Consider the following 20,242-nt stretch of genomic DNA (forward strand, 5'->3'; position numbering starts at 1 on the left):
TTCTTCAAATCACCACAGAGTACAAACGCCTCGCACAGGGGTTTCACTCGTAACCTGTCTATTTCTCGAATTGTGATCTATCCAGCTGAGGTAGGCGGTTAGTGTTCAAAAGTAATTAATCAGAAAACCTAGGACAGCTGATTGCCACGAGGTTATGATTATATTAATAACAATATGATACAGTAGTTACACTTACCTAGAATAGGAATTCGCATTTTACAATCATCAATATATCAATATAATACCCTCTTCATTCATCGTTAATTTTTCAATAATTTCGCAGAGGAAATTAAGGTCTTAAGCAACGATCGGTAAATATTGCGTTTGAGTATAAATTTGTTATAGAAATTTCAAAAGCAGAAATTCTTCCAATAAAGATACATCAATAATAGCCACAATAAAAGAAGGTTAAATTGACAGTCTAATTGATCTAATACTAACCTTTTCAAATTTAGAATAAATGTCAGGAAAACGATGCAACGAACATGCCAAGCTAACTTAAACAAATAACTTTACCGTCTGTATCACAAGTCTTCCTATGAACAACTTTTCCCTCTGTGTAACGTATTTTCACATCTTCACATTTACTTTCACGGCATGTACTGGAGTTATAGTTGTACTCTACTGACCATATAATCAGTTGCGTTGATAGGTAATTTATGCACTCTTCCTCTGTGATACCGTCGTATACGTTTTCCAGGCAACCTCCCTCGACTTCACAATTGTAGCAGGACTTAATATTTGATGGGCATGTAGGATCCCCACTGGAAACTACATTTACTGAAAGAGAAGAGTAATCTCAGGCACTTGTAAGTCGTCACATGTGCAGAGTTTGGCTGACTCTAACCGAGAAGGAAGCATTTTCAACTCTTTTGTAAATTGCTGTTCTACATCATAGAACAATAAAAGAGTCCAAAGACGACAAGAACACCACGTAGAATATTTGGTAAACTACCCCAGGTAATTTCGGATGCTTGATTCGGTCTCTAAACTTTCGTTCCGAGAAAAAAAATGTTTGCTTGCGAATTATGAATTCATTCAAGTTAAAAGTTTGAGATAGATTTAATTATTATTCAAGTTATTAACCTAGATTACAAAACCACGAGACTGCCCTTAGTGCACTGCAGTCTGCTTCAAAAAAAAACTTTGATTTGGTCTTTGAACCATTTACCCGGATGGACTTCACTTATGGACAAAAAAAATTATGAACTACATGTACTATATCATTTGTAAGTTGTCTTCTGATAGAGTTGGATTTAATTGATATATACTAAAGTGACACAGCTGATACCCTAGGCCAATAGGTGAAAACCGTTGTAATACAAATTCGAATTGCAGCTTTTAATATATGAGAAATATCAACCTATTACCTAAAATTTTCGCACGTTTGTTACTCAAAAATGACATTATTCCTTCCCTGGTTACCTAATTTTCTCCTATTATTTGAACTTACCAAGTATTGATTACTTTACTTTTAAAAGGTATAATTCTGTAATCTGAGGGAATATTTTTAAATCAATTCTTCATAATAATGTCCTTTATACGTAATATGACAATTAACAGCAAACTCAGTTTAATTAAAATAATTGGAAAAAAATGTTTAACGAATTGCCAAAGTAATACCGCTTGTATATTCTAAAGGATTGTAGACAGAATGTACTTGAAATTAAATACATACTTATGTTTGTGTGAGCGTGCATACACTTGTAAGACCCCCTTGTGCAGGTATCTAAAGCTCTAAAGAATTCAAAGAATAGCAAAAAGCGGGCGCAGTGGTCCAGAGTTAACATTTTCCGACAACGAAACCAGGCGTAATAGGCTCGAGTCCCCGCTCTAATTACTGACATTGGCATGAGAGTCCCGTATATTGGTGCTCTACATCTGGAACGCAAAGTAATTAAGGAAGTTTCAGAAATTGGAGTTTTCTGTATCTTGCGCTATCCTTCAACTAAAAAGTCAAATGGACCAATCCACACAGTTTTCAGAGGTTTAAGTCTTTCGCGTTTAATACTGTGTATTAACTGATTTCTACAAATCTGAACTTGTAATTTATTATTTTAATGTTACAGTAGCAAGATTGTTGTTTAATTGGCATGGCAAATTACATTTAGAGCATATATGTATGAAGTGACAAGAATGACATTATCCACAATAACATATCATGAGATTCGAAAGTCATAAATCAATAAATAAATGCAAATTATGAGAACTATATTGGTGTGATAAAATATAAATATACAGTAACTAAATATACCCAAGTATTCATAAAATTTAAATTAATATACAGTATAACAGCTATATTTTCGAGCAAAGGAAAAAGAAATAATTATTACATATAAATTTAGGTCGGTAATCATTTTCAGAAAACATTTTTACCTAGCACAACAAGATAATATCCCAATAAAAGTAACATACGAAAGCGATTAGTATAATCCATTATTTGGATCACAAGCGAACTTTTCTTTATAAATAATAACGCTGTTTCGCGTTCACATCACTTCTCTGTTTCAAGAAATACTTCGCCGTTTTTTTTTCTTATATAGAGTCGTTCAGACAAAAGCATGCTCTTAAATATTGAATACGTGATAAAAGACAATTATTATCATATGTTACTGCGCAGCTTGTTTGCGCAGTTACTGATCTGCTACTTACTGGTCCTCGTTTTGGATTAAACATGAATTGAATAGTTGCACACGGTATCGGGCAATTCTAGTTAATTGCAAGAAAATGTTTTAGTTGGTAAAAACATTAAAAGTCGGTTTATACGTAGTGGGAAGACAAGTACGATGAAAGACAAAAATGCCTGTTTACAGGCATACAGAAATATCATTGTAGGGAAGTGCACGATTAGTGTTACGTGCTATAACATCTTCTATCTCAATTTATATGAAAAAAAAAAAGACTTGTCTTGGTAATTAAAAATAAAATTAGTTTGCGATTTATTCAAATTTGTGATTTATAGTATTTTGATCCCTTACAATATGTCTAATTATACAGTTTTGATCAAGATATGTAAAATAGTGTGTATGCTTTTACTATATCAAAAAAAGGCTGAATGTTTCAAAATATAATGTACTGTGTTCAAGACAAGAGTTTAATTTTTGTTCAGTCTTGTTCTGTTATGTTCCATTCTGTAATATTTCGTGAGAAGATGGTTAAAGACACTGATTCTGGTATGCCAGGTATGTGCCTATGGGGATGATGAGGTCTTCGTATTGGCGTTAAGGGCCAGTATACAATATCACCATTGATAGACTAGTTTCTGTTTATCATAATCAGCTACTGTATAGCTACCTTGCAGTACATAGATTGCATGAGATATTTCTCACCTTTACAGCAAACCAGTTTTCACCTTTATAACGAGTTTAGAAAGCCTGATTAAATAAGGGCTAAACAAACAAAGTAATAACAAAAGTTGCTGGATTTTATTAAAAATAAAAGAAAATTCATTCAGGTACCTTTTGTAAATAATAAATCATGTGTATTTTGAACAATCATATCTCTTGATTGCTGGATTGCATTATAAATAAAAGAAAATGTATTTAGGCCACACACGGGAACTATAAATATTCCAAAATCACAGTTCTTATGCTATAATCAGAATTTTCTGACAAATGGATTAATTATGAACGCGAAACTGAACGTTTCTCTAACAGTTTTGAACATCTCTACGCCGCTATTAAAAGTGTATGTTACCGTCATTCATTTAAAAAAGATATTTGAAGATGAAAATATTAAAATTGTAAGTATTTCAAAACTTTTTGAATTTTAAAAATCCATAAATGAGGGCAAAAGTTATTAAAAATTACAAATTCTGATCCCATACACAAACGATGTAAATACATTAAATTTTGTTTTGCCCACCACCAGATAAACAAATGTTAATACGTGACGTCACGAATACCTGTCCTATGGTGAAAACTCTATATTATTTTATTGGCAAACAATATCTCCTAATATAAATAAAAAAAGGCATAGCTGCGAATGTGATCTTACAATTATATTTCTATACAATACTTACAAAAAAAATGGGAAAATGTTTTTTTCTTATATATGCAATCATCATTATTGGTTTATAACGTGACAGGGTAAAATAATGTGTCTCATCTTAACTGAAATTTCAGTTGCATCTAATGTACTTTTTTGCATGCTTTACTTTATATTTACACCCTATTTTTCCATTGAAAATTGTGACGTTCATTTCGTATGAACAGCAAAAGATGCGTGAAAGTTACGTCATCGCTGCTCAGTGATAGCCGAACGCTGTTTATACGACGTCCGAGTATAGTCAGGGAAAACGTTCCTTAGATGACGTCATGGTTATTCCGTGTGGTGAACAGAATGGCCGGGAAGCTGGTTTTAATGTTTAATGCCACAAAATTAGTGCAATTTATAATATTATCTGATATATTAAATATAATGTAAATATAAGAAATACAATTACTTTTTTTCGGTGTTCATACAAAATGAACGGCAGTAGAGGATCGGCTGGCGCGATTCATGCATTTGCCGATCCTATTCTGACGTTCATTTCGGATGAACACCAAAAAAACCAAATCATTTCATTTCTTAAATAACACGGAAACGTACTTTGGGTTTTCGTCCTTTACAATATTCAGAAAGCAGTAGATTCTAAAATTAAACTTTAGATGTGTGAATGTCACATTTTTCTTAAATATCAAATTTGAATGAGTGAACAACTCTAGATAGAACATGAGAAAACACCACAAACAAAACTTGCTTTTTTTCCTAAAAACACGGTGAAATTTGTGATATATTCCTAAATAATTTTCTTATTATTGAACAACGATTCTTTTTTTCTTTTTATAAAATATTGCCAAAAAAAATAGACATAATTTCAAAGTTGTCACATGCTTATTAGATAAAGGTTTGATAATAAAATACACTGTTTCCTCTTCTCGCTTATTGATACTTTCCAATAAATAATGCCCCTTGTTTATTACAACCATACTGGAGAGTCATAAGCCCCCAACTGTGCTAATGAAGACAGAAATCCCTTGGCCCACTACCAAGATCTAGGCCATTGAAAAACATAAGTCGTTGCGTTATTTTTGAAACTACATTTCGAATTGATTATTCATAACGTTATTGTATTAATAACGAGAAATACAAACATTATTCTTTAGTGTTGTTTTATTTTCAGCAATACAGAAGTTATTCAAACATATTAAAATTACAAGAAGTAGAGCATTTGGGTAGATTTGTACTGGACTACTTTCAAATACATGTAACAGCATATTTAATTATTTCGACTACAATGTCAAAATAAGCTAAAGAGATAAAATCACATGAACCGATATTCAATATCGTGTTTAAATATTTACCTGACACTCATCAATTTTTGCCAATGTTTTCGGGCGTTTATGATAATTGTATTGAAAATATATTGTGATAACTGAAACAACCAGTACATGAACACCAATGGCACGATATTGTAGTGGTAACATATCTGAACCCAACGCAAGTAACCAAGGTTCGACTTCAGTTCTAGTTCCGTATGATTTTGGCTGTGATTTGTCTCGTTATTAATTCATTAATAACGTAATTTCATATTATAAGTTCACAGATTTGTTGTATTTTCTCTTGAAATACTTGGATATGCTAGAGACAAGAAATGTATCTTTCAAACTACCCGCAGCGATTACTTCCCTTACGGCACACAAATCACTGCCATCACGTTTTAACCAGATCTGGTTATTTTTTTAATTATTATTTGCATCATACCGAAGAATGTTCCTCTAGCAAATAATCGATAGCGGTCAGATTTTCTATATAGAACCAAGAAGGGCATTTACACATTTTACTTAATAAAATAACTAAAAATAATAAACCTTAGGTGCAAAAATATTACCAATGTTCAATATTCGATTCGCCGAACGGTACTTTTATCTTTATTTTTGATTCGTTAAACATGCGATTAATAAAGCCATTATTGCGTCATTTTTTCTTTCTATTTTCTATATAAAACGTATAAAAATCTCATATAGGCGTTTATTCAAAGCTTTTTTTGTATAAAACCATTGATATGGAAACTAAGGTGTAAGTGATTTCCTACTCTCAATGAATTTATCTTTTGAATGACATTTATTACACTTTCGTCAGATGAAAATTTGATACGTCAAGAGACAGTTTATTTTACAAAATGTAATACCAAGTGTAAACAAGTTTCAGTGCCACTGTCACTAAAGCTGGAGTCTTAAGAAATACATGTTACTCTTGTTTTTCACAAGACAATCTCACGTATTACATTATCTTTAGCTAAATTTATTTATTTTATAGAAAAAGTAGCACATGCCAGTTCTAAGAAAATGTATCTAGTCCGACTAGATCAATAGTTAGAGTGCAGGTCTATTGATCATGGGCTTTGAGTATGAAGCCCCTTACAATTTCACAGTGTGTCTGAAATCATTTGTCTTCCATCTAAGACAAAATGAGTAAAATGGAGAAGTTGATAGTCACTTGCTAAAAACAAGTAGTACTGGTGCTGAATTTAGAAGTTCTGGTTAAAACGGCACTAAATACAAAACAAGCAAAATAAATATAACAAAATATAAACTATATAATATGTATTATACAAATCTGTATAAAGTTAAAAATGTGATAATTGAATAGTATCTCGTAACTGGATATAACTATTTCCTGATACATTCAAAACTGCTCAAAACTGTTAATGCAACACAGAGCTATCTCCCTGGCGACATGACTACTAGTATTTCCTTCACGACAGAGCTGTCTCTCACAATAAAAAGTGAATATTTTTACTCCCAAACTATTTTCGGTACATTTGTTATTTTTAAATGCATTGTATACTTTACAGCTAACTTACTCTTACTCGGTTTGCTTCTTAATATAAGTTAAAATGCAAATATTTGACAATGAAATTGCTTTCATGACGGAACCGCCAAATTTACTGCTAAATCAGCTTGCTGGTAAACACTAGTGATGAGAATCGGACAGCTGTTAAAGCAGAATCGATATATCCGTCCGATTCTGATCTCTCTCCGATTCGATTAATCGAAAGAATCGGAACCGAAAGATCAGTACAGACTTTTGTAATGTGGCAATATGGTAGTAACAGCAAACCTTTCTCAAGACTTTCAGATTATTGTATAACTAATTTTATTACTTTTTATGAAGAATTCTATGACACAGCTGCTGTACTGTACAGCCTTTAGCAACTGTTGGGCAATTATGGCCCAGTTGTTCGAATAATTAACTGGCTGTTAACCTATTTGCTGGTTAGATCTTGATTCAAAACATTTGTCTTGATGGGCTTTTCTCATTTCACTATAAAGACAGTCCTTAACTTATAGATTTGTTTTTCAAATTCTTCTAAAATGTCGACAAATAGCCTTAAAAGTTAACCAACCGATTGCTTAACCGGCTGTTCAAAGGTTCTAACAAATAAGTCCAATCTGCGATCTGGGAGGAACTATTGAACCAAATGCAAAAGTAACTAGAATTCATCTTTTCTCTTTGACTCAAGGCCTGGGATTCAAGTCATGCTAGATGCACTGCCAAATTTGACATGGAATATATGCTGGGGACATTGCTGGCAGGTCTGAAATTAGTTTATCATCTTTTTTGTACACTCCGACAACAAAGTTGTAAGGGGGGTATACTGGTTTCAGGTTGTCTGTCTGTCTGTCTGTCCGTCTGTCCTTAGACGCAATTTTGTGCGCACCATCTCTCCTTATCCCCTTGACAGAATTTAATGAAAGTTCACACAAGAGATCAGTACCAGCAGTAGTTGTGCATGGGGCATGTTAGGTTCTTTTAGAAAAAAAAATTGCAGAGTTATGGGACTTTGTTTTTTTTGTTACTATACTATATACATAGACACAATCTTGTGCGCATCATCTCTCCTCATCCCCTTCCCACAATTTAATGAAACTTCACACAAGTGATCAGTAACAACAGTAGTTGTGCACGGGGCATGTTAGGTTCTTTCAGCGACAAAAATTGCACAGTTATGGGACTTTGTTCTTGTTAACATACTATGTACATACAGTCTGCATATGCAATCTTGTGCGTGCCTAATCTACCAAACCCTTGCACACAATTTAATGAAACTTCACACAAGTGATCACTACCAACCCTAGTTGTGCATGGTGCATGTTACATTCTTTTAGATAAATATTCTGCATAGTTATGGGACTTTGTTTTTTGTTACTATACTGTATACATACAGTCTATATACATACAGTCCACATAATTATGCAATCTTGTGTGCATCAAATTGCAATGTACTGTGTCAGTGCATGCGGGGGGTACATTCATCACCTTTAGTGATAGCTCTAGTTTTTTTTAAAGTAAATCCACTATTTTGTATTGAAGGAATAATAAAAGCTTGTCAAATAAAATCTGAAAATTAATTTCAATTAGAAAATTAGTGGGTGGGGTACCTTCGTTAATGTACGCTTTAAAGCATATTTTGCAAACAGCTCTAGTAGTATCAAGGTTTTCCTTAAAAGGAGCCAATACCCGGCATTTAGGCTTCATGCAGAACCCAAAATATTTAAAGGCGTCTGATTCTTTACTGCCAGGGCAGCAATAATTTTATTATTGTTACGATCATGACAGCTGGCCTGACAGCGTTCTCCATTTTAAGAGCAGATATTTTGAAATACTAACCCAAAGATTATAAAAGAGCAAAAGTATTTAAGCTAAACAGTGAGAAGTATCTGAAAGCGGGATTTTAATTTTTTAACAAAATCAGCGGCTAGAATCGATTCTTTTTCTTCAGAATCGATGTCGCCGACTTTGAAACTTTGGCGATGATTAATCGAACATCGGCGACAATCGGAACATCACTAGTAAACACCACCACGACCACAAATCAAGAATAAATGAGCAAACTTTAAGTTCTCTGTAAAGATAAATCATATCTACATCGCCTACCATTCCCCGATTTTTGATATTCGATACATAAAAATGCAAAACCTATGATGACACCTTTGTTGACGTTCTTTTATCGCGACGTGCACTAGCTCGGAAGTTGCGACAGAGCGACCTAGCGTATACCTCTGAAATAGGTAGCTCTGTTGTTTACCAGGCATGTATTCGCAAAGTAAAATTAATTTAAAACTTACACTCATTGTGTCGAATAAAACATTCAGACACAAGTCAACTAAACTGATTAAATCATTTACTTTAACCTGTTACTCACGACACCGCATGTTCACGCGGCATTATTTATATCATCTGCATATGACGCTACAACAACAACTTCGCGTTGAAGAAAATTATTCCTCATATCAGTGGAAACAAGTCAAATGGTTTATCGCGGCCAGAAATTTGTACAAACCGGACAGAAGTTGCAAAATTGTCATTTGTGCAGGAAAGAAGCGTTTACCGTAATGTCCAGTACTGGACAGGTAAAGTGACCATGCACGGACACAGCCAATTTTCCCCCCCCCCCCCCCCCCCCCCCCACCCTGGACATCTTGAAATTTAGCACTTCATTTTTTGCATTTTGGGACAGTTTTATGGACTAACTTGTTAAATTTGGGAAAATGATAAAATCAAGCTTTCTTGAAGGTAAAATTCTTAATTTCTTTTAGATAAATAATATGAATTATGTCGGGGTCGTATGTAGCAGCAGCCGCATATACTTTACATGCAGTCCTAATGTTGCCTTTTTCGAAAAACATTTTCTTTCCTTCTTGTCTTCTTTCCTTTTTTAAAGATTTTTCAGCGGGGGTCCGGACCCCCGGTACCCCCCACCCTCCTGATCCGCGCATGGCGACATATCATGCTTTCTGTTTATGCAGGTAAACTTGTGTTTGGTTAAATTTCAACAGAGCACAGTTGTCTGAACAGTGTACAAACACATTACTGTTTTTTCGGGCAAGGGTGGAAAAAAAGCGGTAAACAATGAAAGCAGTAACAGTTTTATTAAAAAGAATAAACAATGAGACAAACATTTCCAACAACTTTGGACGGTTCAAAAATCCCATGTTAAATATACGATAAAGCCCGAAACGCGTGAAAATGTTCCGAATGTAAATCGGGTGAAATAGACGCTCGTATAGTTAGATTATGCGTCTAGATTGATTAAACTGGGCCAGTCTACTTACTTATTACTTGAGGATGAAAAAAAACGTGTTTTTTAAATGTTGCTTTTAAACAAGGGTGGCGGTTGAACTACTAAAAGTACAACAACAGTTAATTCACAACAAATCGTACGGTATGTTTTTATAATCAGTAGAAGCTAGTCGTATTTACGCTTATGAGACCTGTTTCACCCATAAGTAAAGAATTGACAGGTCCATCATGAAATATTTTCCCCAGCGTGCAAATACTTGTCCTATTCAATATGATCGCGGCCTCATCGGCCGCGACAAATCAAAACTTAATGTAATGATGTCATAATTACTTCACGTTGAGGACACTGTCAGTTCGTTTGAACGTACCGGTAAATAAAAAGTACTTTGTACAAATATCAGAGTCGCTGTGACTTCATCATTGTATGAGAACGTTCAAATACACTTGTGAATATAAAAATCTGAAGTTTTAAACAGTCATGCGATTCACTATCTCAGAGTGAAATAAAATTTATGGGACAAAAGCTAATCATCATGCATTTCGTGTTTTGACAATGTACGCATTAAATTAGCAACCTCAATTACACATACAATAACTGAAAAAATGACTAAAATGATCGAATTCTAAATTTTAGAACTTTCTGTATACAGTAAAACACCGCTCGCTCGAGGTCGCAAGGGGATGAGCAAAATGCTCGAGTTATCCATGGTTTCGAGCGACCCAAACATTGACCAACATACGAAGAAAACTAAAGTTTGTTTTACGGTCATCGGGACCGTTTGCTGAGTAAACGGTGATGCGTAATAATAACATACTTGTGACATTTTCGAAAACAAACGTATTACAAACGTTATCTATTGATAGACGTTTCAATATGTAATTTGTAAATGGCGCATGCCAAGAAACAACTAAGATTTTTTTTTAAATTTTTATTCATCAACAAGTGCATATCATAATTATCGTCTCAATTTTATGAAACGGCTATATTATTTCCTTCATTTGCATGCAAACAACTGCTGATTAAATTACTAAGATCTCGATCCCGCAGAAAAGATGCTTTAAGTTATCAGTAATTGATCGATATTTGATCAATAAAACTTTTCTTTAAGCTTTTATCAATAATTAATCTCATCTTAATATCAAATATACCGACAAACAAACATTTAAGATAGTCTGGGAATAGACTACGCAATTCTCACGGTGTGTGAAAATGTTTAATTAACCGATGCATTCTGACCGCCGAAGGTGTGAATAATTTTGACACCTTTGCTCGAGTTAGCCAGAAGCAACAAAGAGTAAATTAATACACAGGGACCAGGTGTCATGCTCGAGCGATCGAGTTATCGATGCTCGACCCAGCCATGGTAATATCACATAGAAAATAGAAGGAAATCGGCCGGGACCACATGAATTGCTCGAGCGAGCCCGGGTGCTCGAGTCATCGATGCTCGAGCGAGCGGTGTTTCACTGTAATTGTATTTCTATTTTCGTTTCTATCAATCTATCTTTTACTGAACCAAACAAATACGTTTGACAGAAATCATTAAATTCGCTAGCATGAAATTTCGCGCAAACGGCAAAAAGACATTTTTGCGCGAGTTTTAATTCGCGCATTTTCAATTTCTTTCATAAATTGTCAGCATCGCATGTGTCACAATTATGTACCGCCTGTCTATAACATCGGTTCTTTTATGACCTTGTTAAAAACTCAATATGACAGTGCAGCTGATAATTGGTGACCTAGTTTTTCAACCCAGTTAACCCATTTTCGAACTGGACCTAGATTTATGAAGGCAATTATGTTGACCAAATTTTATGAAGATCAATTGAAAAACTACAGCCTCTATGACATACACAAGCTCAATGTTGAGAGACAGATAGCAACAGAAGACGGACGCCAGACATCGAGCCATCACAATCACTCACCTGTGCAAAAGTTAACAAAATGTGCAACTATTCAAAACTTACAATTATAGCCTTATGAAAAATCCTTATCAAAACAATACTTGGCAAATTCATACATCTGTATATCCGATTGAACAATGACTGCATATTATTAAAAAAAGAGGACAGCCGAACGTAAATATTGTAAACTTTTCAATATAACATTAAAATTATGAACACAGAGCTCTCTTATGAAAACAGAGCTACCTCTTTGGCGACATGACTATCTCCTTCACGACAGAGCTGTCTCTCATAATTAAAAGTGAATATGTTTAGTCTAAAACCATTCTCGGTACATATTTTATTTCCGAATGCTTTACAGCTATCTCACGCCTTCTCGTTTGCTTCTTAATATCAGTTAAAATGCAAATATTTGACACTGCTAAATCAGCTTGCTGGTAAACACCGCCACGACTACAAATCAAGAATAAATGAGCAAACTTTAAGTTCTCTGTAAAGATAAATCATATCTACATCGCCTACCATTCCCCGATTTTTAATTTTTGGTATAATGATTGTAAAAATGTAAAACATATGATGACACTCACCTTTGTTGACGTTCTTTTACCGCGACGTACACTGGCTCGGAAGTTGCGACAGAGCGATTTACCGTATACCTCTGGAAGAAGTAGCTCTGTTGTTTACCAGACGTGGAATAATTTCTTTTGTGTTAATATCACAACTTTTACAATTTACCTCGATAAATGCACTCATAGACTTTTATGATCGGCCACTGTTGTAACTGCGATAACTTAAGATAGTATTTAGATTACACGACTTAAAGTTTCTCGATCACCTTTCTTCCTAAATGCTATTTATTCGTGAGGGTAATTTTCTATTAGAATGGCTTAAATCAGCCATGCGTGATATACAATTTTGTTTTATTTTCAGCATGGTCTTAACGAAATGTCTATGATTGTGCGTGAAAAATGTGCACATACAAGTCAAATGTGGAAGGCCAATCGTTGCTCAATTGTAGGTGTGTTAGTGTAGGTTACTAACCGATCTAAGAGGTAAGTAACTGACTTACACAACGTCATTTTAATTTGTTAGTTTTTATTTATTTATTTATTTATTTATTTATTTATTTATTTATTTATTTATTTCCTTCTCCCAGTCAGAAAATAAATGATTTTGGGAATTACTTTAACTTCAGCAGGTAAATTGAAATACGTAAAATGATATTTAAAAAGTTTATGAAAGTTCTGTTAATTCGCAAATGTAAATGCATTTTTGTGAACTTATTATTTGTAGGGAGTTTTTTTATCTTTTAATGCACAACTTCACACTTCGGTTGCATGTTTATAAAACATTTTTCATGATAAACTTAGTTTCCGACTCTGCATTTACGGTTTCGTCGTGGTCGTGGTCGTTATCATCATCATCATCATCATCATCATCTAACAACAATAATTAAAATGATTATCTTCTTCTTCGACTCCTCCCTGTTAAGTACTGAGCTGTGAATGTATCTTGTAGATGAAAACATGACGATCATAATTCAAAGGTCAAAATATACAATATTTAAAAAAGAAGTATACATTTGTAAATGCTACTTGACGCAGGTATTGTCTATTTTCCGTAAGTATTGACCTGGCACTCATTAATCTTCACCCGTATTTTCGGGGGTTTCCATTATTTTACGAAATATTTGTATCCTAAAATAACCAATATAAATAACCAATGGCACGGTGGCATAGTGGTAACTGTCTGACTGCCACGCACGATACCACGAGTTCAAAATCACCTCAGACCATTTTTTTAATTCAATGTAAGGTTGTTATTGATGTTACTTTTACTATTTCATATTTCACGAAATCTGTTTGTTTTCTCCTGTAGATCTAGTATTCATTTTCAGGAAACGCTGGTGAGAAATACTTTGTCTTTTTATCTAAGATACTTTTAGATATGATTTATTCAACATTTTCCATAACGTTTATAGACCATAAGGTTTTATCAGATAAATATGGCAATATTTCTACCGGTAAAATTTGGGGGAAATGGTCAGTACACAGGAGTCGCACCAAAAAATGCAGTTTAGCAGCTAAACGTTTTGTCGGCACAGCTATTTGCACATGTGACATTGTGAAAATTGTAAAGAAATATATACGCAATATTTATATCGCTATTTAACATTAGACACTGAGAATTAATATACGGAATATTCTTGAGTGTCAGGTCAATACTTACGGACAATAGCATGGCATTAAATAAATATTAGATTGAACTCATTTAACATTCTTTTCACGTGCTCAGGTATGGTATGAAACCTGTGCACGAGCGCAGGTATGGTATGATACTTGTGCACGTGCGCAAGTATGGTATGATACTTGTGCACGTGCGCAGGTATGGTATGTAGGTATTCATTTTGGTTATTAACCCGCAGAGAACAATAGAACAGTTGTGTAATTCTTGTTATTCATGTCAGATGTTTATGTTGTCACTTTTTTTTCACTTTCAGAGGCAGTTTCATAGAGACAGTGCAATATTTCTGAGGGCTTCAGATCAATTTTAGGCCTTGTAGAAAAGCTAAACGCCAGCACTGGTATAGAGTTAATGATTACAAGTAGAATGTCATCAAACAGTATTCTGATAAATATATTAATTACCAGATATTCTATGAAAAATCTGTGAAAACTTTAATCATTTGGTATGACAGATATATCTTTTTGAAGCAACTATGTGACATTTCCTGGTTCTACGTTCTTTCTGAAAAACAAAACTAGCCGTTAAACATACTTGGCTGAAAAAAAAATGCGCCGGTGTTATTTGCAATAGACATTCGTTAAAAAATCTGATGTTGGCTATCATATCAATACAAATGTATGCAAGTGTCTTCTGGTATTTTATGCCCAAATGTGTATCTTCTTATATATATTTCCTATCTGTTTAACCTACTAGTATCCGTCTTTTTGCAATCCATTTCGTTTTTTTTTTGTGTATAGCTATTTGTATACATGCGTTCAGTATGCACGTTTACAGATACTTATATAAACCGCGCCATGAGAAAACCAATATAGAGCATTTGCGACCAGCATGGATCCAGACCAGACTGCGCATCTCTAATTGCAATAGGCTCTGAAAGCGGACATCACGGATGCGCAGGCTGGTCTGGATCCATGCTGGTCTCAAAGCCACTATGTTGTGTTTCACATGGCGCGACTCAATTATATGATTCATTAATGTCATGTCGAGTAATTCTGATTGACTCCATTATCAGTCTTCTTCTGTGTTTCTGTTAAAGGTTTGTTTGGTTACGTACAATGTTGCATTTTGAAAGAACTAAAATTTTCGTGTTTTTTTTTGTTTTTTATTCCAGAAGAGTACCACCTACAGGGGTGAATGAGGATCTGTCTACAGTAAAAGAACCATAAATTAGTACTAACCAAAGGAAAAGATCGGACATTGTATAAAAAAAACTGAAAAGTAGATCCCTCGGAAGCACTGAGAACAAGGCATAGCGAAAATTGCAGACTCATTTGATTGAGTCTGTTTATGAGCAGTAATGGAAAATGCAACACTGCCCACGCTCCCTATAGCAATTATTATTATTACTGCATATGTTGATTTAAAACGACGAGATTAAACATCATTTCTAATGAAGTCAAAGTACAGAAAACTTGAACTGGTACAACAGTTCTCTCTCAGAATACGAACATTTAAGGTAGAAATGCGTTAAAGATATATCCTCTTATCTCTGCAATTTATTAAATGAATTGTAATATTCAATGTTTGACATTATAAATTACATACTCAATTTATCAAAACACGACTACCAGAAGCAATCATTCATACTTGAAAAAAGCGCGGTAAAAAAACTTCCAAGAGTAGCACGTAGGGGCACCTAGGGTCTTCCTCCACTGTCAGAAGCTGAAAATGTCGCCGTAAGATCTGTATTAGGTACTTGTAACTGTTAACCCGACAAACTACAAACCTTTCTTTATTATATTTCGCATGGGGACGAAATGGCAATAACGCCAGTGCTTGATAGAAAATCAGTCCGGGTGAAAGGAATATAGTCATATTTGACAAAGCCGCCTGAAAAAAAAATAGGGTCATTTCTATTTATAGGTGTAGGTCAAATCACTACCAACAATATGTTTTACATACAAAGGTATGTATATAGTCATCGGAGTTAAATATTAACAGTCGAGTTCAGCAACAGTATCGACAGTCATATTGTTTTTTTTTTCATCATACAAGTCATGTTTGACGGCTGATATTGTTTCTCAGAAAGAACGTCGTACCAGGAAATCTCACACAGTTGCTCCGAAAAGGTAGTCTAGTCCGATTTTACAGATATAAGCTTATTTAAGAAATTACAAGCATTTTGTTAGTATTTGGTCCAACATACTTTTTTAACATATTTTGGGTATGCTAAATCCAAAAATATATTTTGGCTATCTGGCAAATGCCTCTGAAAGGGTTAAAAATGGGCGCAAAAAATGACCACTGTTTTAACAAAAAAAACTCCATTGATATTACTTTATAATACAAATCTTTATCTTTAGATATGTTTCAACAAATTATTTCATGTTATTAGTTTGAATGAGTAAACATTTATCAATAAAATATATCACAAGTTAAAAATGTGAACTGTACGGGATTCCAAAAGGGGAATTTGAAGACAATTTAGAAAAAAATCCAAAAAATATCCAACATCATTTATAGAATAGAAAAATGAGACTAAGTATTAGATTGAAAACTTTCGCTGGAATTTTAATGTCAAAAAGAAAATGACATTTTTGATGAAATGGTTTTGCAATTTTAAAATAGTCATTTAAGAAAAAATAAACAATGGGGAAGTTTAAACTTAATTAACATGACATTGTCTGTAATGAACAAAATACCATGTAGAACGTATTTTATCCTTATTTAATAATCAACTTTTTAATACCTTAGCATCATAATAATTGATGAAAATTAAGTGTGATAAGGATTAAGATTAAGGCTAATGTGAACTTAATTAGTATAAACAATCCAGGTCTCTATCACAATAACAATCGAGTCAAATCATGTTTTTGTTAAAGTCCTTATCTAAACTCTTGTGTTTTACCTGTTATTTAATGCAAATAAACTCTGACAAGAACACACTCTTTCATGATCATTAAGGTTTTAGAGGTGTCAAGAATACTTCATGAAATCAGGACTTTTCGAAGGATTTTTTACAGGTAGGACAAATTTACATGTATTTTTTATTTCTGATTTTTTTAGAGATGCTTTGCTTTATATACTTCGTTATATTTTAAAATTGTTGAAACTGTATTTATTTTAACTTTCAGTATCTGTGATAAGTTCATTTATAAGGATCTGTTAAAGCTAGCTTTTTATATACTATAATTGCTTGGGAATGATAAGTAATAAATATTATTTTGTTTTCATAGGTGTTAAAATATTCCAAAGTTAGAATGGACAAGACTTTGCATCTCAAGAGACCATTTCAAGATAGCACAGAATGGTGCATCATTTGTCAGGAGGCAAAATCTGACAAAACTTGAAACTAAACAGACTCAAGGCATAACATCTCTAAAAGGGTTTGCTGAATCAAGATTTCTTTTAGAGATTTTTTTTTCTAAATATGAAGCCACTAGTAGAACTGAAAAATAGATGAAAATGACAAAATACGTTGCCATAGAAAGTGTTTTTTCTAATTTTGTCCACAAAGAACTAATGCATACTATTCAGTCAAAGCTAAGTTCAATATAGAACAAACATCATCTAAATTCTTTTAGATACGGAGTCCGCAAAACCAAGTCGGACAATTCAAATACAGAAATACAGATCTTGCCATAATGTTTCTTATACATGAACGTGGGTATGCTGCAATGAAATTGCAAATACTGCAGCTTTCAGACAGTTGGAACAGATATCACATACGTACTGAAGAGACTTCTTCAAAGATTTTTTGTCATTTAATTCTAGGCTATCATCTTTCAAAGAAGCCCTACAACGTAAACTGAGAAACCAGTTTTAGTTTGTAACTCCACTACATATATATTCTGATGAAAGGAATGCACTTCTTGTTCTATACTGAAAAGCAAAAGAAACTATCCAGATGTATAACTGGTATATTTTGAAATAAAAAATAATTTTTCAAATTTGAATTGTCTCTTCATACCAAAATTACACTTGAAGATCTTCACGTGATAAATTTTTAAAAATCAGTCAACCGTGATGTCAGTAGTTCCACAATAGCCGTTTGAAAGGTTATATCTTCTGCGCGTCAGTTGCATTGTAACATCCCAATTGGGCGCTCGCGCTAAATTTGATTCAGTTGTGCGATGCAACCAACAATATTTTTTAAACTTTATACTGTTTTTCGAGTTAGCCAATTATCAATATTTCCAATGACAATAAAATTTCAAAAAGAAAATTGTTAATTACAGGCGCACGTGAATTTCGTGCAAAACGGCAATTGTGGGACTACAGACATCACGGTTGATTGATTTTTTAAAATTTTACATGTGAAGTTCTTTAAGTGGTTTGATATATGAAAAACACAAGTGATTTATAATTTAAAGTTCTTAAATAAAAAATACCCCTGTAATAAAACTGGATAGTTTCTTTTGCTGTTCAGTATATATGAATGTGCTGCGTCGATGCTTAGAGATGCCCATTATAATATTACTGGTAATAGTGATGAAAGGCTGACAATACAAAAATATAATTCCAGTGACGACTTCTTGTCATTAGTACACGTAGCACTTAAATTAAGAGCTAATTTGTTCTCTTTGGAAGGACATTCTAGACTGAGTGTGACTGAAAATGATTCAGTAAACAGTGTTCCGGAGTGTCTGTTCATGTTTCTGTATTTAACGTATGGTGGCCAAGAGCTTCTAGATGAAGAATTTGACCACAAAGATCCTGAATCTGATAGGCAAACAAAAATATTAAGTGTAGCACAAGATATTGTTTATGGAGTGAGTGATGGTAAAAAATGGAACCATAAACACATAGATCTTGCAAGTACATTGCACTAAATGACTAGGTTAAAACATTAAGTTAACCTATTTTATAGTGCAGGACACACATAGAGCTACAGAGACATACTAAGAGTAGACACATCTTTAGCTGAAAAAAACAACAACCTGGAATCAATGGATCCTGAAACTGGTCATGTTATTCCGCTGAATCTTATTGAGAATGAGATATCGACACATTAAACACTGTTGTTCAAAAATATATGTATATATCAGAAAGACTGGGACAGTCGAATTCAGTTATAACTGTTGACCAGGCTCTTTACTTTAAGCTTGTGGATTTGAAATGGGCAGTGCCCTGGAATAGGTGGTTTGCAAATTTCAATTAATTTTTTGAAATCTGGTGTAACTTTTTAGCACTTCCTGCAAATAAAATTGACGAAGTAGATTTTTATCAGAAGCTGATCATGTAATCGCCTACAGAAAGGACGTTGGTTGTTGGCGTCGGCTTTAAGGAAAAAGAAACTGTTGAAACCAATGCCATTGAACTTAATTTAGATGAATTAAAGGCTAAACGCAATGAAGCTGATACAAGAATCATTCTCCATGCAGTTCACTGCAGTAAACGATCAAATTGTAACACTGTTGTTGTTTCTGCCAGAGATACTGACGTGTTTGCTCTAACTATGCCACTTGAAGGAAATAAATGCAACATTGTGGATGATGGCTGGAACAGTGAAAAAACGAAAATACATTCAAGTGAACACAGTGTTAAATAAATCCTCAATAACTGAAGAGTTGCGTAGAAATTTACTTGCCTTTCATTCACTGGCTGAAACACAGCATCAAATTTCAGTGGAATCTCTAAAAATCTGTATTTGAAGTGTTTACAGGCAGTGCAAAACTGATAAAAGGTCTTGGATATGGACAACTGTCTGATAAAGTAATGAAAAACTGTGAATATTTTATTTGCAAAATGTATGGCCAAGATGGTGTAAGTACTGACAGTGCTCAAAATGTTAATATAATGTCTGGCAGGTCTATAAGTCCTGAACGCATACCTCCAACCAGTGATGCTTGCTCATTTCACATTAGAAGTGCTCATTATAAAGCCCTGGTATGGAACCAATCAACTGTCCTCAATGCAGACCTGCCTGCACCTTCCGACATGGGATGGAAGGTGGTAGATGACACACTTAAGGCAGTTCTTGTTACACTTGATCAAATTCCTCAAGCTTGTATTGAATTCACTGCTTGCAAGTGTACAGCTGGATGTAGGACCCTCAGATGTAAATGTAAAAGACTGGGCT

This window comes from Mercenaria mercenaria, chromosome 18 (genome assembly GCF_021730395.1).
Source record: "Mercenaria mercenaria strain notata chromosome 18, MADL_Memer_1, whole genome shotgun sequence".
Taxonomy (NCBI): domain Eukaryota; kingdom Metazoa; phylum Mollusca; class Bivalvia; order Venerida; family Veneridae; genus Mercenaria; species Mercenaria mercenaria.